Source organism: Podarcis pityusensis (assembly GCF_964106645.2).
Source record: "Podarcis pityusensis genome assembly, chromosome: 2".
NCBI lineage: Eukaryota > Metazoa > Chordata > Lepidosauria > Squamata > Lacertidae > Podarcis > Podarcis pityusensis.
The window spans coordinates 16,355,835-16,367,370 of record NC_138029.1 but is presented as its reverse complement, the minus strand read 5'-3'; the positions used below and the strand labels follow the sequence as shown (position 1 = coordinate 16,367,370).

The 11,536-nt window shown below is 45.8% G+C and overlaps 1 long non-coding RNA gene across 2 annotated transcripts; it reads right to left on the bottom strand.

Moving 5' to 3' along the window:
- Positions 1-2,160: 2,160 nt before the first annotated feature.
- LOC308471163 lies at positions 2,161-10,922 on the bottom strand. Of its 2 annotated transcripts, none has more exons than XR_013982730.1 (3): positions 10,910-10,922; positions 5,969-6,062; positions 2,161-3,335 (listed from the first exon to the last, which is right to left on the bottom strand). It is a non-coding gene; the product is annotated as an uncharacterized lncRNA (long non-coding RNA). The 2 variants fall into 2 exon arrangements; XR_013982731.1 differs by lacking the exon at positions 10,910-10,922 and adding an exon at positions 10,150-10,495.
- Between the last annotated feature and the right edge of the window lie 614 nt (positions 10,923-11,536).

The following is an 11,536-nucleotide window of genomic DNA, read 5'->3' as shown; positions in this document are numbered from 1 at the left end:
GATAATTTACATTCACAGGTAAGATCATCACAATCTCTGCCTTGGATATTCTTGAAGTTTAGCAGCATCAAAAATTTCCAGGTGCAGTTCTTCACAGTGGAAGCTATGAATATGAATGTCATTTTAATACAATGTTCTTGCTAATGCAGAACCATTCAGATAGAGTTTTTATTTCGGTCATTCCATAGACATTGGTGTGATCTTACAATATAATTTGGTGGAGTCCATTTAACAATCATGACGATCCATGTGGATTAAAGTATTTAATATAGTGTTTGTTCCTTGGCTGTGCTCTGTGGGTTTTGTGGTTCATTCTGTGTTCATATATATACATCATGTGTGATTTGATAGTGATTTCAGGGTGACCAAACATAAAAAACCTAAGGATCCATGGGGATCTGTGCTTCATGAGAATCTTTTTACAGCATGGCAGTGCCCCAAAGTGATCTGGCCATAAGCAGCATAGGTAGTTGGGTAATGAATATGGGGAGACCCAGAAAACTGTGGAGCTGTAATTTTTAAAAATATATATATATTCAATTTTATAAGGATAGGGAGGTACAGAAAGGGAAAAGGGGGAGGGGATAGATAGATATAGATTAGAAATTTAAAAAACCTATAAAGATTATCAAATCCTACAAAGTAATAATAATAATAATAATAATAATAATAATAATAATAATATATTTGTACCCTGCCAATCTGGCTGGGTTTCCCCAGCCACTCTGGGCGGCTTCCAAAAAAATGAAATAAAAATACATTAAAAAGTCACACATTAAAAATGTCCCTAAACAGGGCTGCCTTCAGGTAGTTCTAAATGTCAGGTAGTTGTTTATCTCTTTGACATCTAATGGGAGGACATTCCACAGGGCGGGCGCCACTACTGAGAAGGCCCTCTGCCTGGTTCCTTGTCGCTTTGCTTCTCACAGTGAGGGAACCACCAGAAGGCCCTTGGTGCTGGACATCAGTGTCTGGGCAGAACGATGGGAGTGGAGACGCTCCTTCAGGTCTACTTCAGGTCCCAGTCACCAGACTAGCTGCCGCATTCTGGATTAGTTGTAGCTTCCGGGTCACCTTCAAAAGTAGCCCCACGTAGAGCGCATTGCAGTAGTCCAAGGGGGAGATAACTAGAGCATGCACCACTCTGGTGAGACAGTCTCCGGGCAGGTAGGGTCTCAGCCTGTGTACCAGATGGAGCTGGTAGACAGCTGCCCTGGATACAGAATTGACCTGTGCCTCCATGGACAGCTGTGAGTCCAAAATGACTCCCAGGCTGTGCACCTGGTCCTTCAGGGGCACAGTTACCCCATGCAGGACCAGGGAGTCCTTCACAGCAGCCCACCCCCTGTCCCCCAAGAACAGTACTTCCATATTGTCAGGATTCAACCTCAATCCATTAGCTGCCATCCATCCTCCAACCGCCTCCAAGCACTCACACAGGACCACATTCTCGGGGGTAACGGATTGAAATTGATTCCATGCAACTTGACCAGACAGGGCTCTAGCATTCTCCCGCCCCAGCCCTGCTCCCGCGGTGGTGTCTACCTCCTTCCAAATATGAGTGACTTTATCTGCAAAAAAATTTGCAAAATCGTTTCAGGAGATCTTGGGGTCTTTACAAGGCCCCGGTGGTAAAGGTGGTTCCGTTAAATTGCAAACCACCTGAAAGAGTCTCCTGCTACTATTTTCTTCAGATGCAATAGAGGCGGTGAAGAAAGTCCATGTTTTTGTGGTGCTGCATCCACGTTTTTGATAGTCCAGTCTGTAGGCGTGCCTTCCAGGTGTGATTTGACACTGCATTTGTTGGAGTTATTTTTTAAAAAGTGGAGGATCCATGTAGATCCGCCTTTAACCCAGACCCAAGTGCACAATTATCAAGAGCCGAATACTACACAGGAGTAGACCCACTGGTTAGGCTTTAGTGGGTTTCCTCTGGAGGAGGCTCTGAAAAACGGGACGAGAGTGTGCATTAAGACTGGCCAAGATCATGCGAACAGAGTCAATATTTTAATTAATATTGGTTTATTAATTGGTTTATTAATTACAAGCAAACAGCAAAGAATCTGCACAAACAACGCTGACACCAAACCCTACATATAGTAAGTAAAATAGAAGAATCGCCACCCGACCCCACCCCCACCCATCTTTCCCCCCCTCAACAAATGAAAATGATTTGTAAAAGTGTTACATGGGGGGGGGGGACATGAGAGAGAGACATTGCACACTTTTGTAAATCAACAAAATCTTTAACAAATAAATAAATAAATAAATAACTACTAGTCATAAAAAAGAGGCCTCCTCACTTGAAGGACATCAAAGCCCACCTGAAGTCCCAAAACTATCATATCCTGATCCACGCAGATCCATGCGTGTATGGAGCGATCTGTGTGGATCTGGATCTGATAGTTTAGTCTTTACAGTTGAAGCGAATCACATATATAATTGTATGTTTGGGGACATCAGGTTGGCTTTGATGTCCTTCAGGTGAGCTTTGGGGCATACGGCTTTACTCCATCTCTACTACGCAGGAGTCCTCTGGAATTACAAGATCACTTGCACAGCTTTCCTCCATCTCAACTGCGGAGGAGAGATCCAGGAGAGAACCACACTTTGTACAAGTAGTTAGACTCTTGCTTGCGGTGGTCCTGATGCAACATCTCTCCATCCCAACCAATGCTGCACTCAGCAGCTGGAAACCTGCAGCGATATAGCCTAGATAAATAGAAGGTCCAATATGCTGCTCGCTGGGAATTTGAGGCAATTCAAAAGTTTCAGGGAAGCCAATTTCCCCATTTTGTAAGACGGCAGACATGTTCCATATCACGGAAATCAGGACGAGTATCCCTGCTGGTAAGTTCAGCAGAGCTCCAAGCCCAAAAAAGGTTAAGAGAAAATCCTTATGTTTTCTGGGCTTAAACACATTGTACAAGGCAAATGAAATTAATCCCAGGGCCACTGAATTCATAATGGCAGCTAATGCCATTAAATCCTGAGCAATAAAAATTTCCCTCGGGAGGGTTGGATGTTGTTCATGGAGCTCTTCACAATGGTAATAATAGTTTCCGTCGTTAGAAGGGTCTTTCAAAAAACAGACCTGCCAGATTCCAATCCAGATGTTTCCAGAGCCAATCCCCTTGATGTTTTCCACATGCCACACTCGCCAGTTGACAACGGCTGTTGAGGCAATGCACAAAATCCAGGCCACAATATCTATCAGGAATGCACACAACTGGAGACCGGACACTAATCTCAGCCACCTGACCACCAGGGAGCCTTCTTTCACCTGCATGGGGGGTTTGGAGAGGAGGGGACCAGGGGAGACCTTGGCAGACATCCTGGAAACAAAAGAGAAGACAAGATGCAGTGAGAGAGGGAATAACAAGCATGCCTAGTCATTGAAGGACATCGTCCCTCCTGCATTCTTCCTTCCATGCACAGAAAGAAGCAGCAAAAGAGAGAGTTCCCCTGCTCTCTCCCACCCCCTGGTTAGGTAGAGACATCTGATCCACACATACTTTCTTCCAGCAAACTGCTACTGATTTAATCTACTGTTGCATTGTTCCTGTTGTGACGTGGGGTTTGTGATTTCAGCTCTCCTGATATAACATGCTGGAGACAGTTCTCTAGTAACACTTCTTTATTAAAGCACAAGACTGAAGACTGGGGAGAGGAAAGCTACATTTATAGGGACAGGGAACTAGCAAGAAAGGATACATTTTGGAGGGAACAATATCAGGCAATCACAGTCCTGCCTTTTGGAGGGAACCAATAAGACAGAGGATCCAAATACAGCAGCTTAAATGAACCAATAGTAGCTGTACCCTCTGGAACCAAAAGGCAGTTACTTTACCCTAATGCAAATACAGACAATAATAATACAGATATAAAATCCTTTGACTCAATACACAACAGTTCCTGAGAAAATGGCCAGAACCTCAGCAACCTGTTGTGGATGGGAAGCTGCTCATGATTTCGCTGTTTTGTGGGTTAAACCACAGAACCTTGGACTTGCCGATCAGAAGGTTGGCGGTTCAAATCCCCGTAACGGGGTGAGCTCGGTCCCTGCTCCTGCCAACCTAGCAGTTCAAAAGCACGTCAAAGTGCAAGCAGATAAATAGGTACCGCTCCAACGGGAACACAAACGGCGTTTCTGTGTGCTGCTCTGGTTTGCCAGAAGCGGCTTAATAATGACCCGGAAGCTGTATGCTGGCTCCCTCAGCCAATAAAGCGAGATGAGCGCCGCAACCCCAGAGTCGGTCTCGACTGGACCTAATGGTCAGGAGTCCCTTTACCTTTACTGCAGCTATCCTTTTCCACTGAGCATAAACACACCAGATGGCATAGTGAGGAATGTTTAATCCATAAACTTACGTGAAATGCCTTCCTCAGCTAGAGTCTAGCGTGCCAGGAACAGAGCAGGTATTTGCTAGGTGCTCCTGAGCCTCAAGTAGACTGAGCTGTTGGCCACTGAGCTGACGTTCGCCTGAGCAGCCGGCCAGCCACAGCAGCAACTGCTCTGCAGAATTCTTAGGTCAGTTACAGTCCAGTTAGAATCCTGACAACAACACAAATCATAACTCCAAGGTACTGGTCATTTGGAACATCAGGAAAGTGTAAAATGGGAGGGAACTCAGTTCCTTTCTTTCCCAATACAGAGTGTCTTTTCCAGGACACTGCGCAGTTAAAACACGTTCTTCCTGAAGTCAGATTCAGAGCAGTTCCAGCAGTAAAAATGGTGATACAGTATGTGTATCTCAGTACAGATTTGTTTGATGGGCCTGAATGCCTTTCATAAAGGATCTCCATGTACAAGAAAGGCTAATAGAGTGAGGCCCTGAACCATAAGAATTTCCTTGGCAAAATTATTGAAGACTCCCTACAAACCTCTCATTCTTCTTCCCCATCCCATCTTGTTTGGACATTATAGTAAGGGAGAAGATCTTAGCTCTTTTCCTTTGCACTGGGACAACATGGAATTTGTGCCATGGGACCCCATCCCTCACACCAATACAGGCAATACCATTTTCAGAACCTAGGTGTCCATGATTTAAAATCGCTTTCCTAAGACACTTCCGTCAAAATATTTGTGTTGCTTTCTTTCTGTTCCTTTCTGTGTTGATGCTCCGAATGTGAGCTGCTCAGCTGCATGCAGTTTCCACTGAAGTGTGTGTGTGTGTGTGTGTGTGTGTGTGTGTGATTAACATTCGGCCAAGCAATGGGCCTAAATCCATCTATTTCACCTGAAATAACTTTGGGAGCCAGCCTTTAAAAATCTAAAGTAGATATCAAATTCGGAGGAATTAAAAGCTGTCATCTTCTTGGCTATTTTAAACATCTTAGAACATACACAAATGTTAATGTTTGAAGGAAGGCAGCAAATGGAGAATTGGAGCCATCCATTCATTTCAGGAGTTGTGACCATTGATAAGATGAAGCACTTTCACATCACATGGTAGTGTGCAGTGCTTTTAAAAAGGTAAAGGTAAAGGACCCCTGACACTTAAGTCCAGTCACGAGCAACTCGGGGTGGTGGTGTGCCACTCATCTGGCTTTACTGGCCAAGGGAGCCGACGTTGGTCCGCAGACAGTTTTTACGAGTCATGTGGCCATTCTGGCAAAACCAGAACAGTGCACAGAAACGCCGTTTACCTTCCCGCCGGAGCGGTACCTATTTATCTACTTGCACGTTGACGTGCTTTCGAACTGCTATGTCAAAGACGCAAGTCCAGTTCTGTATCTGCATGACATCATCCACACCCAAATGCTCCCCCGTTCTGTTTCCCCCACTTAATCCGGATACACCATCTCCATTGAAAACTCTGCTCAGTGACACCCATCCAATAGAAAGGTGCTGACCGTCTTCATGCAGATACACTTCCGTGCAGGGGTTTGGCCGACAAGTTCTTCCCGAGTGGGGGGATGTTTTCAGGGGCTCTTTGCTTTTCCCTGCCTCCCCTTTCATCCTCACCTGAGGAGATCTTGGCCATTCTCTTGACAGGGACCTCCGTAATCAGGCCGGATTTCTGTTTTCCTTCATTCTTTCCTTCTCCCCGTCTGGTTCACTGAGCAAATAAGAGAGAGGAGGTTTCATGCAAGTCAAGGTGTGCAATGGATCTTCAGGGCATTTGGAAGGAAAAAAAGGTTCAGGAATAAGCGACGCAGCAGCCCCCCAAGCGTAAAAACACATTTGAACATATCGCTCAAGATATTCGCCCCCCCCCCCACCTTTTAGGATATAAATGCAGAACATCCTGTGCTCCTATTAATATACAAAGTGGGGTATTTCATATGATAAGAATAGAGGAAGCTGCCTTATACGGAGCCAGGCCAATTTTGGGAAAGTGCTACATGGGTCAGTCCACCAATTGGCTACCAATGAGAACATAGCAAAACACAAAATGGCTGCCATATGGTGTGGTATGAAATAAATTTGCCTGGCTGTGGGGCGTGAAGGCCGCACCCTGCTAGACCCTTTCCACATGGCCTAGGTCCAGACTCGCTAGCCCCACAAAAGAGGCTCCTCATGAGGCTGGAGGAACATCACTCCACTGTGAGGCGTGAAGGCCGCTCCCTGCATGTAGGTTAATTCACAAGCAAAGGCAGTGAGCTCCTTCAAGGTGTTTTGTTTTTATGTAACAGTTCAGATTTTGCAACACTTATTCTGATCGCTAATGCTTTTGCTTGGGAAACTTCAGTCATGAAAGAAATAAGAGTGAAGACAAGCTCCTGAAGTCATTGGTGTAAGCCAAAAGAAGGAGGGAGAAAGCGATACATTTTCAATCATGACAGGCCAATTATGAGAGGAAGGGACTGTGGTCAGTGTTTTGCAGGAGCGATTCAGTTGCATGCTGACCATGTCAGTTTTCCCAATTAAAGCAGAATTAAAGCACTCTGGTGCAACAAATCCACTTTTTTAAAGGACTTATTTGCAGTTAGGGGAGTGACAGGGCAATGCACTAAAAAGTATAGGGTAAATTACTGATGGTGGAACTCAGAAGCAAATCAGGATGAATGCTAAATAGAGTTGGCATCATCTAACCTCCACATAAATTTTGTGCAAGCAAATCAGGTTGAGTGCTTAATTTCATTCTATTTTTTTTAAAGGATCTGCACGAGCCCTTTTACTGACTTGTGAATTCTACCTTCACATACAATGGTCATTACGCTTTCACCCAGTTTCCAGTAGATGGCACCATCTACTGGAAGATAGCAATAAAAAGCTCTGCCTTGAAAATGTCGCCTTTCAAATTAGCCGGGTTAACTGCTAATGCAGTAACTGCATCCGTTAGCCCCAGTGTCAGTGGTCCAGCTGGAAATGTGCCAAGGCCCAGGTGCCAGCACAGAGCCCAATGCTTACCCATCTCCCTTTTCCTGAGGCCAGGAGTGCATGGTGGCAGCAGAGACAGCAGAGCCCTCCTTTTTGTGCCCCTTTAGCCCCATCACTGCTGCGAACAGCAGGTGAAATAATTGTACTTCCATCCTCATATGCAAAGATATAAAGGTGGAGAAACAGAACAAGCATGCTTTGATGAAATGTCACAAAACAAGTGGGGCTTGCTAATACAATTAGCAGTTATAAGTGTGAAAAGGGCTAATGAACTTTGTCCTTCCCATTTCACAGGTAAAAGAACTGAGGAATTGAGATCCCTGTTGTGCATTCCTGCATGCACAGCAGGAATTGAGATTCAGATTTCCTCAGTCTTTTCTACAAAGAAATACCGTATTTTTCGCTCTATAGGATGCACCGGACGATAAGACGCACCTAGTTTGGGTGGGAGGAAAAAAGAAGAAAAAAATTCTGAACCCCATAAGCCAGAACAGCAAGAGGGATCTGGCTTCTGGGATAGCCTCTTGCTATTCTGGCTTCGGGGACAGCCTTTGAAGCCTCCGCAGAGCAGCAGGGTGCCTTCACCCCGCTGCCCTGCGGAGGCTTTGCGCAGCTCACCCCAAGCTAGAACAGCGAGACGGAGCACTGCGCAGTGCTCCGTCTCCCTGTTCTGGCTTTGGGCTTAGCCACGCAGCCTGCATTCGCTCCATAAGACGCACACACATTTCCCCTTACTTTTTAGAAGGGAAAAAGTGCATCCTATAGAGCGAAAAATACGGTAATATCTCACATAGTAACTATAAAAGTAACATGACTTTCAACAGAACCAAGCTACCTGATCCTCGTGCATGCCCCAATACATTTTATTATTTTATGGTTATTTGCTAAATTTGTACCCCATCCTTCCAAGTGAATTCAGGGTGGCACTGATTTGTTACAAGTGGGCCTCCCCGATTAATGTAAGAGGCAACTCTATCTTTCTGTGTACATCCCCCTATACATTCAAGCAAAGGGGGGAGCCATCTTGTGTTACTGCCCCAGGAACTGAAGATTGGACTTCAAGGTCTCCACAATCTGTACTTTCATCTCCGTGCTATTTCCAGATGCTATCGCCATAAACCAACGTCTTCCAAACTTCTGATAGCTGCTGCTTAAATGATTTTCGATACGATTCTATATGCATCTCCCGAGAAGTTGAGTTGCACTGTGGACCTACTCCCAGGGAAGTGTGCACAAGATTTCACAGCACACAGGCTGGGAATGACTCATGTTTCAGCCTGACAAGGAGCCACTGAGGTCAGTGAGTTCGTCTGTTAATTATGAGAGCTACTGAGATCAGCGGTGGGAATGAAGCTCCAAGTCAAAGCCTGTTATTTACTTAGTGCCTGCCAGGAGTAGGATCCTCTTCTCAACACTGGCAAGTGTGCAGCTTACGATGTGCCTGCCTTGTCTTGTCTGGATAATTTATGCTCCTCCCTCCAGGAATCTAGGGCTATTGATGGGTAAACATCCCAACCACTGCTTGAAATCCAAAACTAAAGATAGAAAATGACAGAGACAGCTGCCAGGGAAAACACTGGCGCTACAAACAGAGAAGGCAAATTGCCAGATCTCATGTTTTTGGTTGGGAAAGGGAAATGGGGAATATATACAAATATATATGAAAAGACAAATTCAGGTGGCAGTTGTCTCAAAAAGCAGCTGTCCCAAACATGGTATTACTAGTTTGGACTGTGCCAGCTCCAGGTTTTTTGTGTTTGCAGGGTAGAGATGGGGAGTTGTTGGCCAAGATGCCCCCAGCGAGCCCAAACTTCCTCACCACCCAGAGGAAAAGATGAGGCACACCTGGGATAGTGGCGGATGGGGAGGAAGAGATTTGCTGTTCCACTTCAGGCAGCAAAATGTATTGAGCCAGCTCTGATGCCAACCATTTGGTTGAATGTCCAACAAAGTTGTTGCAGAAGCACAACTGCTCACAAAGCAGAACTACCCTACATTGCCTATACTCTCTCTCTCACACACACACACTCACAAAGACACACAATCTGCTCTGGAGTACTTTGTGGAGCACTTTTTTGGGGGAGGTGGGAGGCTGCATGCAGGAGGAGAGAGAGGGCAAGTTCTGTTGCAGGAATGGAAATATTTCTCCTTGCCTGTTGCTTTGTTGGATTCAACCTCTTGAGTTGAACCTTAACTTTGTGATCATGCTGCATTGACCCAATAAGGAAAAGAAAAATTCTTCCTCATGACAAGAGAGGGCTGATTCAGACGTTACCTTGGTGGCTTAGGTGCTGCTGAAAAATGCAAGCAACAATACTTCTTTGTGCCTCATGACCATAGTACTTCCGTGGTCATGCGAAGCCAGGGGTGATGACCAGAAGGTGTGGTCATCCACATCACTGCTAGACTGACTGGCGTGGATGCTGCTCACTAGGAGATTGAGCTGTGCAAGCTGATGAAAATCCCTTGTATTCCTTCTATGGCAGCTACTGGAAGGAAATGCAGACTCAAGGTCTAAACCGGCATGGTATTGTCTCTGGTGTACATCCCAGAGTATATACTGCAGCTTCTAAGCAAGACCACAGTGAGACTGCGGTGTCGAGTTTGTTGTTTGGGACGGCTCCACGGCATGATTGATCGCGGTGTCCCCATCAGTGACGGACAACAATGGCTCCCCACAAGCACTCCCCACAAGAGGGGAGGCAGAAGCCACAGACTTCCCAAGAGGCACAACAGACACAGCAAGGTTTTGAAGGTTTTGTTTTGGTGCCTGGACAAAGAGCCAGCAGCACAGGGTAGAGAGGATAGATTGCAAACCCAACTGCGGTGAGGAGCTCCTGGATCTGTGGCCAATTCTCTTCCTGTGCGCTTCTTCGTTCAGTACAGAACGATCCTCTCTCATCACCGCAAGCTAACATCAGCACTGTGAAAACCAGAGGGTGTCTGGGAAATGTTCAGGATGGTGACAAAATAAATAAATAAGCAGAAAAGAAGTTGCACCACCCTTGGCTCATGCCTGAGTAATATGTGTCTATGAATTACAATCAGATTCTTTACTCTCTATACCAGACAGATCTTTGCTTTTCCCTTTTAAGAGTCCATTTGACATTTTCTCTCTCTCAAATATCAAGCAAGTCTTCAGACACAAAAATTAAGGTAGGGGAGGGCTCTGATCACCCACCCTACCAAAGTCCATCAGAACCATGTGTTCTTAATGGGTCTGCTTGCTCTCTCAGGTCTCACCCCTGATTCCCTCCCTAGCCAGCTTGCATCTGAGTGTGTGTGAGAGAGAAAATAGGGGACATGATTTTCAGTTCATGTTCTTCGAAGGCAGAAGACATGGCCTGCAGGTTTCCTTTGAGGATGCCTCAGCAGCACATCTGGAGGCTTTGGTTGAAATGCAAAGGCTGCTTGGAGAGAGGGGAAGATTGATTAAGCTCTTTTCTGTGGTAGTCTCCCCAACTTACTCAGCATATTCAGAGGTAGTCTGCCTCTCAGCCTGGAGGCTCCATATAGCAATCTACTGACCCTTCTCCACAAAAAGCCTCCATTCAACTGAACAGGCAATAGATGTTTACTTACTCTTGCTTTACTTTTAATACAGATGAGCACTGTACTGTACAGATGGAATCACCTGAGACAGGTGTGGGTATGCTTTAATCAGGTTGGGTCTGGCTGAAGTTGGTGGGGCCCTAAATCTGTCTTTAAATACCAGCCTCCATGGCCTAATTTAGCACAGGAATGTTGAAAGTTACCCCAGAGCAACATGCATGTGGGGCTCCTACTGTTGGGATATGAGTACTACGCAGCTGCAAACTAGCAGCTCGATGTTTACATCACATGGTGGAGCTGACCGTGAGACCGGAAGCTCCAGGGAATTCACAGGGATTTGTTCTTTGTGTAATTTGAGACCTTCCTGTTGTTTTTGTGAAGGAAGTCTTGTGCAGTTGCTCGGAGAGAAGTCTGAGTGAACGGACATGTTTTGTGCAGTTGTACAGTCAGAAATAAACCGTAGATGAAACAGACTTTCTGACTTTCTTCTTTCTCCTGCTGGTATGCAAGGGGAAAGGGGGTGTGCATCTTCCACGCAGGGAGATGTCGCCTATCAAGATCTTCCTGGACTACGGGGAAGCCAGCCAGGGTAGATCACCGGCAAACAAGCCCCGGGAGCCGGGGAGAGGGGCCAGCCTCTCCCGAGGGGGCAAGTTT